The sequence below is a fragment of the Pongo pygmaeus genome, chromosome 1 (assembly GCF_028885625.2).
Source record: "Pongo pygmaeus isolate AG05252 chromosome 1, NHGRI_mPonPyg2-v2.0_pri, whole genome shotgun sequence".
NCBI lineage: Eukaryota > Metazoa > Chordata > Mammalia > Primates > Hominidae > Pongo > Pongo pygmaeus.
Genome location: NC_072373.2, coordinates 115090793 through 115109285, shown reverse-complemented (window position 1 = coordinate 115109285; position 18493 = coordinate 115090793). Strand labels below are relative to the sequence as shown.

The window sequence follows — 18493 nt, the reverse complement described above, 5'->3', positions numbered from 1 at the left end:
GATCACGAGGTCAGGAGATTGAGACCATCCTGGCTAACACGGTGAAACACCATCTCTACTAAAAATACAAAAAGTTAGCCGGGCGTGGTGGCGGGTGCCTGTAGTCCCAGCTACTCGGGAGGCTAAGGCAGGAGAATGGCCAGAACCCGGGAGGTGGAGCTTGCAGTGAGCTGAGATTGCGACACTGCACTCCAGCCTGGGTGACAGAGCACGACTCCATCTCTAAAAAAAGAGAGAAAAAAAAAAAGTAGAACCAAAATAATACAAAATAAAAGAAATCGAACCAAAACAACAGACATGATGGAACTGGCAGACAGGGACTTCAATTCAGCTATTATAAATATTTTCATAAATTTGAAGGAAAACATGAACATAAGTAGAGTAATGGAAGATATTTAAAAAAAAGACAAATAAAACTTCTGGAGCTTAAAAATATACTATCTGAAATGAAAAATTCACTGCATGTGTTGAATAGCAGATTTTAGTTATTTTAGAAGGAATGACCAATAAAGTTGAATAAGTAGCAATAGAAACTGTTAAAAAGACTGAAGCACAAAGTAAAGAAAAAAAGCTAAAACAAAGACGAAAAATAGAGCTTCACTGGGACAACATCAAGTGGTTTTGCTTTACCCTACATATAACTGGAGTCACAGAAATGAAGGGGTCGGGAGTGGGGACAGAGAACAAATATTTCAAGTAGTAACAGATGAAAATTTTCTAAATTTGATGAAAACTCTAAACCCAAAGATCCAAGAGGCTCAACAAACCCCACACAGGATAAACACAAAGAAAGCCACAAGGAAAACCACAATCAAGTTGCTAAAAACCAGTGATAAGGAGAAAATTCTTAAGAAGTCAGAGAAAAAATATATATATACAGGGGAAACAAGGTAAGCCAGAAAACAAGGAAAATTTTTGAAGTGCTAGGGAAAAAAACCAACAACTGCAAATCTAGAATTCTAGACACAATCTTCAAAATGAAGGTGAAATAAAAATGCTTTCAGTTAAACATAAGCTGTAAAAATTTGTCAACAGCAGGCCTGCATTCAGAGCCAGTGACATAATTCATGAGTCCAAGTACAAATTGAAAATGTGAGGTCCCTGTTCAAAAGGCAGTAAAAGTGCCTTTAAAGGTACACATAAAGTTTTTTCTTTTCTTCTGCAGCCTTGCTTTCAACTTGTGGGTTTTTTTAAATTTTCTATTAACATTGTTTGTTTTAAGTAAACAAAGAAAATTATGCTATTGCAGAAATTTTACATTTATCTGTATTTAATGCCCATTTTAAATGCAAATATCAGCACATTTAACTCATATGCAGGATCACGTAAAAATTTTAAAGTTTTTCAAGTTGAAGAAAAAATGATACCAGATAGATATCTGGATCTAAAAAAGGAATGAGGAGAACAAAAAATGGTACTTGTGGATAAATATACAAGGCATATTTTTTTCTTATTAATCTCTTTAAAAGATGACTTGACTAAAGTAAACATAATAATGCACTGTGAAATTTACAACAATGTGGAAATAAATGTAAGACAAGGGCATAAAGGTAGGAATGGAAAATTGTGTATGGTGTTGTAAGTTTCTCTAACCCACAATGGAACTGAATTAAAAATCACTTTATGCTGGCGCGGTGGCTCACGCCTGTAATCCCAGCACTTTGGGAGGCAGAGGCAGTGGATCTTGAGGTCAGGAGTTCAAAACCGGCCGTGCCAACATTGTGAAGCCCCGTCTCTACTAAAAATACAGAAATTGGCCAGGCGTGGTGGTGCCTGCCTGTAATCCCAGCTACTCAGGAGGCTAAAGCATTAGAATCGCTTGAAGCAAGCGAGGTTGCAGTGAGCCAAGGTCGCACCACTGTGCTCTAGCTTGGGCAACAGAGTGAGACCCTATCTCAAAAAAAAAAAAAAGAAAGAAAGAAAGAAGGAAGGAAGGAAGGAAAGAAGAAAAAAGAAATCACTTTATACATGATATGAAGTGGTACTTTATATATAATTTGAAAGTGATGTGTTAAAGTTGTGTTATAAACCCTAATGAAACTACTAGAAGAAAAAAAAAGGAATAGCTAAGAAGTCAACAAAAAAAGATGAAATGGAATTCTAAAAAAAAATTGATGCCAAAAAAGCAGGGGAGTTGGAGGGGGAACCCTAAGAATGGTAACAACAATAATGAAAAACCCACATGGAACAAACAGAAAATGAATAGCAAGATGGTACACTTAAATCTGACTATATCAATAATTATACTGTATATAAATAGGTTAAGCTCTAAGTACAAGGCAAAGATTATCAAACTTAATTTAAAAAGCAAGACCTAACTCTATGGTGTTCATAAAAAAATGCACTTTGAATACAAAGAGATAGATCTGTTAAAGAGACATAAACAGTAAACACTATCATAAGAAAGCTGGATTGTCTATGTTAATATCAGACAACGTAGACACCTGAGCAAGAAGTAACAGCAGTGATAAAGAAGGACATTACAAAAAAGATAATAGGTGCAATTCATCAAGAATACCTAGCAATCCTAAATGTTCATGCACCTAATAAGAGTTTCAAAAATGTAAGAAGCAAGAAAATATCAGAACTAAAAAGCCACATGGACAAATCCACAATTTTAGTTGGGGATTTTAACTTTTCAACAGTAGTTGATAAAACATATAGACAGAAAATCAGTAAATATATAAAAGATTTCAATATCAGTATCAATCAACTTGACTTAATTGACATTTTAGAACTTTACTCAACAAACATAAAGTACATACTCTTTTCTTTCTTTTTTTTTTTTTTTTTTTTGAGACAGAGTCTCACTCTGTTGCCCAGGCTGGAGTGCACTGGCACGATCTCGGCTCACTGCAGTCTCCACCTCCTGGGTTCAAGCAATTCTCCTGCCTCAGCCTCCCGAGTAGCTGGGACTATAGACGCATACCACCAAAAATACTCTTTTCAAGTGTACATGAAACATTCACCAATAGACCATATGTTGAGCCATAAAATAAGACTCAATAAATTTTAAAAGACTGACATCATACTGAGAATGTTCTCTAGCCCAAAATGGAACTGAAAGAGAAATCAGTAACAAAAAGATATCTGGAAAATCCCAAATTATTTGGAAATAAATCTTTTAAAATAAAAAAGTTTAAAAACAATAAGTGAGGATACCACTTCTTGATATTTGAAACTGGAACATGGCCGGGCATGGTGGCTCAAGCCTGTAATCCCAGCACTTTGGGAGGCCGCGGCGAGCAGATCACCTGAAGTTAGGAGTTCAACACCAGTCTGGCAAACATGGCAAAACCCCACCTCTACTAAAAATACAAAAATTAGCCAGGTGAGGTGTCATGCGCCTGTAATCTCAGCTACTGGGGAGGCTGAGGCACGAGAATCGCTTGAACCTGGGAGGCGGAGATTGCAGTGAGCCGAGATCATGCCACTGCACTCCAGCCTGAGTGACAGAGTGAGACTCCGTCTAAAAAAAAAAAAAAGAAAAGAAAAAAAGAAAAAAGAAACTGGAACACACTTTACCTCATAAAGTTTCAAATTACTATTTTAAATTTCTCTCTAACTGGGCACGATCGCTCACACCTGTAATCCCAACACTTTGGGAGGCTGAGGAGGGCGGATCACTTGAGGTTAGGAGTTCGAGACCAGCCTAGGGAACATGGTGAAACCGGTCTCTACTAAAAATATAAAAAGTAGCCGGGCGTAGTGGCGTGCACCTATAATCCCAGTTTCTTAGGATTGCTTGAACCCAGGTGGTAGAGGTTGCATTGAGCCAAGATCACGCCTCTGCACTCCAACCTGGGTGACAGAGCAAGACTCCATCTCAAAATAAATAAATAAATAAATAAATAAAATATATAAATATTTAAATAAATAAATAAATAAATAAAATATATAAAAATATATAATATAATATATATAAGCAAATCAAACCCATAAATAAATATACAGAAAGGATAACAGAATGCAAGGTTGCTTTAACATTAAAAGTCACCATGTTTATGGGATAAAGAAAACTATGTAACTAGTAATTAGAAAAAGCATTTGAAAAAATTTACACTTTCAGCAAATCGGAAATAGAAGAGAATTTCCACAATCTGATAAAGTATCTATAAATAAAAAAACCCACTGCTGATATCACAATAAGTGGTAAAGACCAAATACTTTTTCCTTAAGAATGGGAAAAAGGCAAGGATGTCTCCTCTTACCACTTTTATTCAACATTGTAAAAGAAGTTTACAAAGGCCAGGTGCAGTGGCTCATGCCTGTAATCCTAACACTTTGGGAGGCCAAGGAGGACAGATGGCTTGAGCTCAGGAGTTCAAGACCATCGTAGGCAAAGTGGTGAATCCAGTCTCTACAAAAAATACAAAAATTAGCCAGGCATGGTGGTGCGTGCCTGTAGTCGCAGCTACTTGGGAGATTAAGGTGGGAATGGGGAAGGACTGCTTAAGTCTGAGAGGTCGAGGCTGCAGTGAGCAGACAGAGTGAAACCCTGTCTCAAACAACAGCAACAAAAAAACATAATGAATAAGGCAAGAAAAACTAAGTAAAAGGCATGGAGATTGTAAAAGACGTAAAGCTGTTTTTTTTTCTGCAAACAATATGATTGTAAATATAGGAATTCCTAAGAACTCTATATTACAAGATATGAGAATTCATAAGAGAATTTAGCAAGGTCTCAGAATACATGGTCAGTATAGAAGAATTAATTGTGCCTCTACACACTAAGAATAAACAACTGGAAAATGAAATTTAAAATAACATATACAACAGCATAAAAACATGAAACATTGGCCAGATATGGTGGCTCACACCTGTAATCCCAGCACTTTGGGAGGTCAAGGCAGGCAGATCACTTGAGGTCAGGAGTTCAAGACCAGCCTGGGCAACATGGTTAAACCCTGTCTTTACTAAAACAAACAAACAAAAAAATACAAAAAAAAAACTTAGCTAGGCGTGGTGGTGCACACCTGTAGTCCCAGCTACTCAGGAAGGCTGAGGCACAAGAATCGCTTGAACCCAGGAGGTGGAGGCTGTAGTGAGCCAAGATCATGCTACTGTAACTCTAGCCTGGGCAACAGAGCAAGACTCTGTCTCAAAAAAAAAAAAAGAAAAGAAAAGAAAAAGCAATACTTAGGGATTCAAGATGTGTAGATTGAAAACCACAAGCTAATGCAGAGTAAAAAATAAAGAATAACTACATACACAGATATTATACATTAATGTACTGGAATATTCAATATTTTTTTTTTTGAGACAGAGTCTTGCTGTGTCGCCCAGGTTGGAGTGCAGTGGTGTGATCTTGGCTCACTGTTGCCTCAACCTCTCGGGTTCAAGCAATTCTTGTGCTTCAGCCTCCCAAGACTGCAGGTGTATGCCACCACACCTGGCTAATTTGTATATTTTTAGAAGAGACTAAAATGTGGTTTTGCCATGTTGCCCAGGCTGGTCTTGAACTCCTGGCCTCAAGTGATCCGCCTGCCTTGGCCTCCCAAAGTGCTAGGATTACAGGCGTGAGCCACTGGGCCTGGCTAGGAATATTCAACTTTGTTACTATAAAAAATTATCTCAAAATCGATCTATAGATTCAACACAATCCCTAGATTGTTGAATCTGTAGATTCAACAAAATCACAGCGGGCTTTGCTGTAGAAATTGACAAGTTGATTTTCAAGTTTATAAGGAAAGGCAAAGAATCTAGATTAGCCTAAATAATTTTCAAAAAGAAGAATAAAGCTGGAGGGCATAGACTACCTGATTTTAAGACTTATAAAACTGCAGTAATCACAACAATGTATATTAGTTGACAGGATAGACAAAAGGATCAGCAGAAGAGTACAGAGTCCAGAAATGAACCCACATATATATAGTCAATTGATTTCCACAAAGCTGGGGAAAGAATAATCTTTTCAATAAATGGCATTAGAACAAATAGGTATCTATCTGGAAAAAAAAAGAACCTCAACCTTTACCCATAAAATTTACAAAATTTAAGTTGAAATAGATCATAAACCTAACTACTAAGAGCTAAAACCACAAACTTTCTAGAAGAAAAAAATCTTCATGACCTTGAGGAAGAAAAAGATGTCTTAGGACACAAAACACATTAACCATAAAGAAAAAGAATGGATACACTGGACTTCATCAAAATTAAAACCTTCTGCTCACTTAAGACATTGGCTTAAAAATGAAATGGAGCTGGGTGCAGTGGCTTACACCTGTAATCCCAGCACTTTGGGGGGCCCAGGTGGGAGGATCGTTTGAGCCCAGGAATCTGAGACCAGCCCTGGCAACACAGTAAAACCCCATCTCTACAAATAATTTTTTAAAAAATTAGGCGGTCATGGTGTCGTGCATCTGTAATCCCAGCTACTTGGGAGGCTGAGGTGGGAGGATCGCTTGAGCCTGGGAAGTCAAGGATGTAGTGAGCGATGATTACACTACTGCACTCTAGCCTGGGCAACAGAGCCAGACCTTGTCTCAAAAAAAAAAAAAAAAAAAAAGAAAGAAGAAAGAAAAGAAAGAATATACAGACAGAAAATCAGTAAATATATAAAAGACTTGAATATCACTATCAATCAACTTGACTTAATTGGCAAGAAACAAAGAAATAAATGGCAAACCACAGACTGGGAAAAAATATCTGCAATACAGATATCTGATGAGGACTTAAATCCAGAATAAACAATTATTACACTAAAAAAGTCAAACAACACAACTAAAATATGAGTAAGATTTGAACACTTTACAAAAGATTTATGAGTAGCCAATAAGCGCAATAAACCACATGAAAAGATGCACACCATCCTTAGTCACCAAGACCATGCAAATTAAAACACAAGATTCTAAAATTACACACCCACCAGAATGGCTAAAATTTAAAATGACAATACAAAAGACTGGAGCACCTGGAACTCTCAAATATTGCTAGTGTAACACGGTGCAACCCCTTCGGAAAGCAGTTTCTTACAAAATTTAACATATGATTGCTATATAATGTAGCCATTTGGCCAGACGCGGTGGCTGACGCTTGTAATCTCAGCACTTCGGGAGGCCGAGGCCAGTAGATCACGAGGTCAGGAGTTTGAGACCAGCCTAGCCAACATGGTGAAACCCCGCCTCTACTAAAAATACAAAAAATTAGCCAAACATGGTGGTGGGTCCTGTAATCCCAGCTATCTGGGAGGCTGAGGCAGGAGAATTGCTTGAACCCACGAGGTGGAGGTTGCAGTGAGCTGAGATTGCGCCATTGCACTCCAGCCTGGGCAACAGGAGCGAGACTCCATCTTGAAAAAAAAAAAAAAAAAGAATTTTTATTTCAGTTATTGTATTTATCAGCTCTTAATTTTCTATTTGGTTCTTTTTTTTCTTTATATTCCCATCTGTATTTTGAAATACTCCATCTCTTCATCCATTATATTAATTTTTTTTTTTTTTTTTGAGATGGAGTTTTGCTCTTGTCCAGGCTGGAGTGCAATGGCGTGATCTCGGCTCACTGCAACTTCAGCCTTCCAGTTCAAGCAATCTGAAGTGCTGAAATTACAGGCATGAACTACCTGGCAACCACTGCCTTTTTAATTCTATCAATATTAAGCTGGAAAGAGCATGGCTGCAGTTTCACATAGTTTGGGTTCACCTCTGTAATCAACTCTGGCAGGGCATTACTGCATAATATGTGGGACTGCATAATATGTGGGACTACACAATTTCTTTGTATCTCTCCTGTCCTCCTTCAATGCTGCTTTTGTAGCAAAAGCTGGGAGAAAGAGGACACAGCAGATAATTCCTGGGCTAAGTGGTTTGTTTTTCCATTTGAGATTCTTCCAGATTCCAATCTACATTTCAATTTCAACAATTTACACCATTAACTAAGGCTTGTTTGATTTTCCCTTGGCTCCATAAAGTCTTACCACCTATGTCAGAGCTACTTAAATCCAGATCATGTGCTTGTCCCAGGTGTAAAAGTTCCTGTGGCCCTCTGCTCATTTATGAGAGGCTATTTTTACTTTGAAAATCAGTTCATGAAAGTTTATTTGCATCCACTGCTAGTCACTAGCCCCAGAGAAATATATGATATTTATTTTGTCTAGAATGTTCTTGTTACTACCAGAGCAAAGGTATTTTTACATCCTTCTACATCCTAAATGGAAGTCTTAAAATAATCGATGAAATAAAACAGTGTAGAATAGAATATATCAGAGTACACTGCATGTAAGTACTGCCTCAGAAGTGTTTGTTTCAGGGGCGTGTGTGTGTGCATGTGTACATTGTGACCATGGTGAGGTATGGTCAGAAAATTGTGGAAAGTGTCTGTTCTAGAGACATTAAGGTCCACTTCAGTGCTAAGCAGGAGTTCAGAGAAAAGATGCGAGGACACGAATCTTTAAAGAAAATAGTCTACAGCTAGATCAACTTCATGCACTGAAACTGTTCAGAAACCCGAAGGCTTTTACACATCAACACAGAACAAAGTCAGTCTCTGGAAAAATACACAAAAACATAAATTTTTTTTATGTTTTATCACAATTTAACACAAAACACAATTTTAACATAATAAATAACTGCTGTTAAAGAGTAAAACACATGCAGATATTTTAATAACAAACAGCCTTTGATTTTTTATTAAAGCTATTTAATAGTTTGAGTGCCTGCGTACTATGTCTCAATTTGTCTCGATTTGTTGCTTATTGATTGCTATTATTAGCTTGAGAATACACAGAAATTCTGAAGAGAGAATATGTTCCTTTTATGTTTGGCTTCCTTAAAAAAAATCTTTCTAAAATCTCTTTTTTAGAGAGCAGGAAAGAGATAAGAAGATTCTCTGAAGGTAGGAAAGCCATTCCTAGGTGAACGGAATAAATCACTTTGGCCGGGCGTGGTGGCTCATGCCTGTAATCCCAGCACTTGTTGGGAGGCCAAGGTGGGAGAACTGCTTGAGCCCAAGAGACCAGCCTGGGCAACATAGCGAGATCCTTTCTCAAAAAAAAAAAAAAAAAAAAAAAAAGAAAAGAAAAAGAAAAAAAATCACTTTGAACTCAGCAATTAGAGGCAATACTAATATAATGGCAAAACAAATATATAGCTGATACAGTTTGGATATTTGTCCCCTCCAAATCTCATGCTGAAATCTGATCTCCAATGTTGGAAGTGGGGTTGAGTGGGAGGTGTTTGTGTCACAGGGATGTATCCCTCATGAATGGCTAACTGCCCTCCCTAAGGTAACAAGTGAGTTCTTGCTCTATTAGTTAACACAAGAGCTGGTTATTTGAAAGAGCCTGGCACCTCCTCTCATCTCTCTTGCTCCCTCTCTTGCCATGTGACACGTCTCCTCCCCCTTCACTTTCCACCATGATTGTAAGCTTCCTGAGGCCTCACCAGAAGAAGATGCTAGGGCCATGCTTCTTGTCCAGCCTGAAGAACCATAAGCCAAATAAACCTCTTTTCTTTATAAATTACCCAGCCTCAGGTAATCCTTTATAGCAACGCACAATGGACTAATACGATAGTCAACAAATATTTATGAAACAATTGGGAAAAGCCAACTGCACAGTTTTAAACCTATTTTAAAATGTCACAGGTACACAGAACTTGTGTTTTTATGATGCACACAAAAATATGATCATAATTTTGCCACTAAACTAGTTTCTGGTATAAATCATATATATCATATATATATACACACACATATATATAAACATATATATATACACACACATATATAAACATATATATACACATATATAAACATATATATACACATATATAAACATATATATATACATATATACACACACATATATATATATATACACACACACATATATATATATATTTTTTTTTGAGATGGAGTCTTGCTCTGTCACCTTGGCTGGAGTGAAGTGGCACAATCTCAGCCCACTGCAACCTCTGCCTCCCGGTTCAAGTGGTTCTCCTACCTTAGCCTCCCAAGTAGCTGGGATTACAGGCACATGCCACCACACCCAGCTAATTTCTGTATTTTTGGTAGAGACGGGTTTCACCATGTTGGGCAGGCTGGTCTCAAACTCCTGGCCTCAAGTGATCCATCCGCCTCGGCCTCCCAAAGTGCTGGGATTACAGGTGTGAGCCACTGCACCCGGCTAATAAAATTAAACAGGTAAATAAATATTTCATGGTGTGCAAGAGATAAGATAAAGTCTATACTCCTTAATATGACATATAAGGTCTTTCACCCTCTAATTCAAGCTTTGACTCTTGCCACTTGCCTTACTCACCAGCTACATATTTTCCAATAATGCCAAATGATCTGGAACTATTAGCAGTCCAAAGTTAGAATGTTCGAGTTACAGAGTTCAAATACTAACAGATTTGGTTCTTGGTTGTATATCATTAGTCAAATTAACCCTTCTAAGCTTGTTTTCTTATCTGTCGAATGATCGCAATGTTTACAGATAATACTTACTGAGCACTTAATATAAGCCAGGCATAGCTCTACTAACTTTATCCATATTAACTCACCTAATTCTTGTAACAACCCCATGAGGTAGATACTACTGTTAATCTCATTTTACAGATAAGGCAATGAGGCACCAAGAGGTTAAGTAACAAATACATGTCTTAGCATCCTTTGGCACAACAGATACAGATATTTATTTTATAAGGTTGTGAGGATTAAATATCAGATAAAGTAAATAAAATGTTTAAGACAGTGACTGGAATATAGTAACTGCTCAATAAATGACAGGTACTATAAATTTCTCTCTGAATACACCATGTACTTTCAAGATCAGTTGAAAGTTTTTCCATGAAAGCTTCCTTAGCCCTTTCCCCAGAGTTAATCACTCCTTTTGTGTGCTTCTATTACACCTATTTGCATATTGTTATACTTTTCCAATTCTGAATTTGCCTTACAGCAAATACCTGTGTATGTCTTCGCCATGACCTCAAGACTCTTAACACTCATTCTTGCTGGAGACACTTAGAAAAAGAGGAAAGTCAGGGATAAGACTGAAGGGGAGGTAGTATGAATAGTGACAAGTAAATGCTTCTGCAATGCTGTCTTAGAAGACCTAAAGTAAACCTCAATCTCAGAATGAACTTGTTACAGCAGTGGATGCTAAGGCTTGTGTCAGGGAAAAAAATGAACAACATAAATTCTGCTCAGGAAGTTGGGTGGGAACTTGCACTATTCACATTATTTGGTTTTTCAATTTTCTATTACATTAACACATTATTTAACTGAAAGCCTCAATACATTTTTAATAAAGCCCACAGGAATATATCTTGCATAAGATTCTTCATTAAATGTGGCTAAAAATATTTTAAAACAAATAATAAAGGACCAGACTAATAGGGGGAAAAAAGTGTCAAACAGGCTTCTACTTTTCAAACCTCTATCATCTTGTTGACTGTTCCTTGAATAACAAATCTTCAAAGCAAGCACATACAGGATACCAGCCTTTTATCTCACTCCTATCAGAGGAAACAGCCTTATAAGTAACTAAAAATGGTTCCCAAAATAACAAAGAAACTTTAAATAAACTCCTAATATTGCTTATAACACATAATATAAATTTCTCAGCCATTACTGTGCCTATTGGCAAATCAAGAAATATGTAAGATTCTTTAAAAAAATAAATTTAATTCTTTAACAGTTCCATCAAGTCTGTTGAGATATTTGTCTTGGAAATTTTTTCAGGTTTTTTAAAATGAAAGAATGAAAAATGATAGCTGACATAATGCAGATCATATTCAGAATTTTGAGGCATAAGCCAAAGACTTAGAATAATGCTAATTTCATGATTGTGTTATGTGGTTGGTTATCCACACTATTCATAAAACCTTCCAAATGACTACAATTCCTTTTCTTTGCTGCTTACTGATTGTAATGGGTACTACTGGAGGGTTTATTTGCCACAGCTACATGACCCTAGGTGTTATCACCATAACTAATCCAATGGTAATTCCTGTTAGCTCCACCTTTAAAACAAATCAAATTCCCACCACTTACCATCTTTACTGTTAACGCACTAAACCAGGCCACCATCACTTCTTCCTCTCTCATTTTCTATTTCTAGTCAATTTTCACCTTCCGTGTTCATTCTATCTAAAATAAAGCTCCTTTTCCAACATGATTTATTATGTCCTCACTCTGCTATATTTTCTCCATAGAACTTATCATTTATCTGAAATTGTGTTATTTATTTATTTGTTTACTTCTCTCCATCACTGGAATGTAAGCTTTTTTACTACTGTATCCCCAGCACCCAGAAGAGTATGCACCATACAGTAATCCCTCAGTAAATATTTGTTGAATGAATGACAAAATCCTAAATATAAGAATGCTTAAAAGGAAAAGGCTTATGAAAAATTTGCAGTGCCTATTACTTTAAGTGCCTCCAATGATTTGAAGCTGCCCCATTTGTAGAATGGGGAAGCTTCTTAGAATAGTTAAAGAATATGAGTAACACCAAAATAACTTATTTAAATAATTCACACCACAATAAGAATGTTTTTTGTATATTTACTATTTGCCAAGCACTATATGCATAATCTCATTCAATCCTCATAACAATCCTTAGAGGAAGATATCTTCATTTTCTAGATGAGGAAACTGAGGCTTAGCAAGTTCAGATGGATTTCTAAGGTCATATACATTGTTACAACTTGAAAAGCGTAATTTAATAGCACATAACATACTACCTTCAGGATAGAAAGACATTTTGAGAAGGGGCAATTCTAAGTCAGGGGTCTCCAATGAAGAAAATAATTGATTTATATGTATTTATTTATAAATTGTAAACATAAAACTATGATAATATCATGAACATTATAAAGGACACTGAAACTAAAAATTTAAAGACATGAGATTTAAAAAATCATTTTACTAGTTTAAATTAGTAAAAATTAAATATGTAAAAGGAGGGTATAGTAACCATTTCATTCTCACTGAAGTTTAACTACAAATATTTTGAGTAAGAGCAATGTGATTAAATGTGGTTTTTTTTGATACAGTGATTCAAAGATTTAGTCCAAAACTCAGTTTATTTCAATACTTGGTTCTAAGGGTGTTATAGATCGAATCGTGTCCCCTGAAAATTCATATGTTGAAGTCCCAACCCCCAGCACCTCAGAATATGACTGGATTTGGAGATCAGGTCTCTTGAAAGGTAATTAAGTTAAAATGAGGTCACTAGGGTGGGCCTTAATCCAATGACTGGTGTACTTAGAAAAAAAGAGGAAACCTAGACACAGACAGATTCAGAGGGGAGACCATGTGAAGACACAGGGAGAAGACTGCTATCTACGAGCAAAGGAAACAGGCCTCACAAGAAACTTACCCTGTTGGCACCTTGATGTTAGATTTCTACAGCCTCCAGACTTGTGAGAATATCAATCTCTGATGTTTGAACCACTCAATCTGTGGTATTTGGTTATGGCAGCCCTAGCAAACTAATATAAAAGGCCACAGTAATAGAAAAAGGTAACTCACCACAAATACATGGAAGACAATGAAAGAAGAGTTTCACCGACTGAATCAGAATACTTATTTGTCAATTCTATTCACCTTAAATTAAGCAAGGATTTTTGTTGAAATTTGACTAGTAAATTTTCATCTTCTCTAATGTTTATCATCTGTACTTTCAAACTAACTGAACATTTAAAAATTTTTAACAAACTGATTCAAAATCTAAGTGTGTAGATAGGAGAGCTTTACAGATAACACATTCTTTGTTTTGGGCAACATTAAGTAACAATTGATATATTACGAAATATCAAATTCTGTCTGCAAATCGTATTTCTTTAGAAAAACAATTTCTCATTCTTTTTTTTTTTTTGAGACAGAGTCTCACTCTGTCGCCCAGGCTGGAGTGCAGTGGCGCCATCTCGGCTCACTGCAAGCTCTGCCTCCCGGGGTTCATGTCATTCTCCTGCCTCAGCCTCCTGAATAGGTGGGACTACAGGCACCTGCCACCACGCTTGGCTAATTTTTTTGTATTTTTAGTAGAGACGGGGTTTCACCATGTTAGCCAGGATGGTCTCGATCTCCTGACCTTGTGATCCCCCTGCCTCGGCCTCCCGAAGTGCTGGGATTACAGGCGTGAGCCACCGTGCCCGGCCTGTTATTCATTGTTAAAACATCATGTTTACCTCATAGGGACACACTGAACATGTTTAAGAGAATTTTTTGCTGACAACCACTTGTCATTACAGAAAATCAACAATTTTAGAACACTTTTCTTTGGAAAAGGAAAATGGTGTGATTTATTTTAAGTTTTGCAACTTTAAAAAATGCTTTTCCATAACGTAATCAGAAAACTAGTGTGCGATATATTTTCATGACTGTGACACTTCTCATTTTCAAACGATTATAATGATTCTATTATTTAAGATATAATCTGTAAATCCACCTACTTGGACACATATAAACTGCTATATGTTGCAACAGCTAAAAGTGAACAAACAAGTGAGGATGTCATCGCCAACTCCGTTTTGTTTGAGGGAATGCCTACTCTTCCCTTGGGGATCATTCCTTATATAAAGTCTGATCCAGAGAAAGCACCAGTGTCAAACTGTATATTAAATATTTAGTAAAGCTTAATTTATTTTTAGATGAAAATGAATACAAGTAGCATTTCTAATGCTTTTTTCACATCCTAATGTACCATCTTGTGTACCTCTGGGAGATCATGAGTCCATAATAAGGTATTCTAACTTATACATGCATTAGCTTTAATGTTCGCCATTTCACCTAGGTAAACAGAGAATATTTAGGGCAGGCACGGTAGCTCATGCCTGTAATCCCAGCACCTTGGGAGGCTGAGGTGGGAGGATCACCTGAGGTCGGGAGTTTGAGACCAGCCTGGCCAACATGGCGAAACCCTGTCTCTACTAAAAATACAAAAATAAGCTGGACGTGGTGGTGCATGCCTGTAATCCCAGCTACTCAGGAGGCCGACGCAGGAGAACTGCTTCAACTCTGGAGGCACAGAGGTTGCAGTGGGCCGAGATTGCACCACTGAACTCCAGCCTGGGCAACAGAGTGAGATTCTGTCTCAAAAAAAAAAAAAAAGAGAGAGAGAGAGAATATTCAGGGGTCTGCTAAAATAACCAGGTGGCCAAAAGTTGTATGAATATAAAATGTAAACAACCTTTTCCTTTGTTTACTCAGAAGAAGGAAGAATTATTTCTTTTTTAATTTTTATTTTTAACTGACCAATTCCAATTGTGTATGTTTACGGAGTACAATGTGATTTTTTTTTTTGACAGAGTCTTGCTCTGTCACCGAGCCTGGGTGCGTGATCTTGGCTCCCTGCAACCTCTGCCTCTCAGGTTCAATAATCCACTATTGTACAACTTGGTGACAATAGTCTCTAATATTCTTCTGGTTTCTCAAGCCATTTAGTTGTCTTCTAAATCACTTCTTTATACTATTAGGTAACGTTTGTGAAAGGAATGCACTGCCACGTCTGGCTAATTTTTGTATTTTTAGTAGAGACGGGGTTTTGCCATGTTGGCCAGGCTGGTCTGTAACCCCTAACCTCAAGTGATCCACCTGCCTCAGCCTCCCAAAGTGTTGAGATTACAGATGTGAGCCACTATGCCTGACCTGTATAGCATATATTTTAAATAATTATTACTTATTAAGTGTTTACATGTGCCAGGCACTATGCTATGTATCTACTTTCATTACTACCTTTAATTCTTTCTGTTTTTTTTGTTTTTTTTTTTTTTGAGACAGAGTCTTGCTGTTGTCGCCAGGGCTAGAATACAATGGCGCCATCTTGGCTCACTGCAAACTCTGCTTCCCAGGTTCCAGCAATTCTCCTGCCTCGGCCACCTGAGTAGCTGAGATTACAGGTGCCCTCCACCATGCCCAGCTAATTTTTGTATTTTTAGTAGAGGCATGGTTTCACCACGTTGGCCAGGCTGGTCTCAAACTCCTGACCTCAGGTGATCCACCCGTCTCAGCCTCCCAAAGTGCTGGGATTACAGGCGTGAGCCACCGCGCCCGGCCTTCATTTAATTCTTACAACAACCCTAACAGATAGTTACCATTACCTACAATAGTAGAAAGTTTTATTATTTTGTGAATGGGGAAGCTGAAGCTGAACTGGTTAATTACCCAAACTAACACAAACCTAGTTCTGCTTTACTCCAAAGTTTGTGCACTAAACCACTATATATTATATTACTTGTTAGTTGGTAGACATAACAATAATATAAACTAACACAACAGGATGTCAATTGCAACTTTTCCTGTGTTCTCCGAGTTTCAGCAGGGCCTCAAAGGCCAAAACCAAAACAATAGGCATCGAATACCCCCATATTCTAAGAAAAGTGCAAGGCTTAGAAAGTGAGGTTGCCAAAAATTGGCTCTGCTGACATTAGCTCACTACCCTTAAGACTGTATAAGAGAAGAATTACAATTTATTAAACTGTGAGGATTACAATGGACAATAGAGAGGACTTCTTTAAGGAAACTAGGTGGTGTGTTTCCCTGCCTCCTATAGGGAAAGAGGGATGTACCTCTTGCCTACCTCAAGACAGGGACTGAAACCTCAAGATAACCACTCAAAGTGCTTGAGGCATATCCCCAGACTTAGGGAAGTACAGAGACACAGGGACTGGTATCTGACTCCTACCTGGTGGATAAAAAGAGCTGACATGTAGCTAAATTTTAAAGACTGCTCAGGCACAACAGTCAAAAGAAATTTCAGCAGAAGTTCTACAAAATGCCACAGTGTGGAAAATGACATGTAAAACTAACTTTAATAACATTAAACTTTTAGAATTTAATTATATTAATGCAATGTTATTAACTGTCCATATAATTAAATAAAATGTCTCTTTTCACATAATTATCCTTTTTTTTTTTGAGACAGAGTCTCACTCCTGTCGCCCAGGCTGGAGTGCAGTGACGTGATCTTGGCTCACTGCAACATCCACCTCCCAGGTTCAAATGATTCTCCTGCCTCAGCCTCCCGAGTAGCTGGGATTACAGGCGCCTGCCATCATGCCTGACTAATTTTTGTATTTTTAGTAGAGACAGGGTTTCACCATGTTGACCAGGCTGATCTCAAACTCCTGACCTCAAGTAATCTGCCCGCCTTGGCCTCCCAAAATGCTGGGATTACAGGTGTGAGCCATTGCACCCGGCACTTTTCACTTAATTATCCTTTTAAAAATCCCCTCCAAAGTAAAGAATAACTGTCCCAAACTAGAACTTTTCAGCTATACAAATTGCTTCAAAACAACTTTAATGTAATCTATAACCTAGTGTTTTCCTAGTGTTTTTGTTTTGTTTTGTTTTTGAGATCGGTCTCACTCTGTTGCCCAGAGGCATGGTGTGATCATAGTTTACTGCAGCCTTGACTCCCTGGGCTCAAGCAATTCTCCTGCCTCTGCCTCCCAAGTAGCTGGGAATACAGAGCATCCCACCACATCTGGCTAATTTTTAAATTTTTTTTTAATAGACACAGGGTCTCGCTGTGTTGCCAGGGCTGGTCTTGAACTCTTGGGCTCAATCCTCCTGCCTCAGCTTTCCAGAAGTGTTGGTATTATAAATTTTGAGCCAACACGCCTGGACAATAAAACCTAGTTTTTAAACCACAAATTCAAACTTGGTAAGTTCTTAGCAAGACATTGGAAAATAAAGGCAGCAAAATCATTACTAAAGTATTCAAAGGTTGAAGAAATTTTCCAAAAGCTAAAAAGAAGCAATAAAAAAAAAGTTTTAAAAGTCACAAAGTAATACTATAACTTTTTAGAAATTTTGAAAATAGAGGAAAGAGGAGAAAAATACCTGTAAGTCTACTACCTCCAACATGGTCACTGGGACATTTTGGTATATCTCGTTTTTGAAGCACATTTTTATACAGATGCAATTACAGTGTATACATAATTATACCCTGCTTTTTTTTCATTCAGAGTTATATAAAAAGATGCAATTTTGGCCAGGCTCAGTGGCTCATGCCTGTAATCCCAGCACTTTGGGAGGCCGAGGTGGGCAGATCACCTGAGGTGAGGAGTTCGAGGCCAGCCTGGCTAACGTGGTGAAACCCTGTTTCTACTAAAAATACAAAAAATTAGCTGGGCATGGTGGTGCACGCCTGTAATCCCAGTTACTCAGGAAGCTGAGGCAGGAGAATCGCTTGAACCCAGGAGGTGGAGGTTGCAGTGGGCTGAGATCACGCCATTGCACGCCAACCTGGGCAATAAGAGCGAAATTCTGTCTTAAAAAAAAAAGATGCAATTTTCAAGAATTTCAGACTACGGCTGGGTGTGGTGGCTCACGCCTGTAATCCCTGCACTTTGGGAGGCCGAAGCGGGCGGATCACGAGGTCAGGAGATCGAGACCATCCTGGCTAATGCGGTGAAATGCTGTCTCTACTAAAAGTACAAAAAAAAATTAGCCAGGCGTAGTGGCGGGCACCTGTAGTCCCAGCTACTCGGGAGGCTGAGGCAGGAGAATGGCGTGAACCCGGCAGGCGGAGCTTGCAGTGAGC

At 37.9% G+C, this 18493-nt stretch overlaps 1 protein-coding gene across 4 annotated transcripts in view; it reads right to left on the bottom strand.

The window, feature by feature from the left end:
* The window catches only part of DENND2C (DENN domain containing 2C), an 89184-nt gene that overhangs the window by 50803 nt on the left and 19888 nt on the right, over positions 1-18493 (bottom strand). The window lies entirely within an intron of this gene.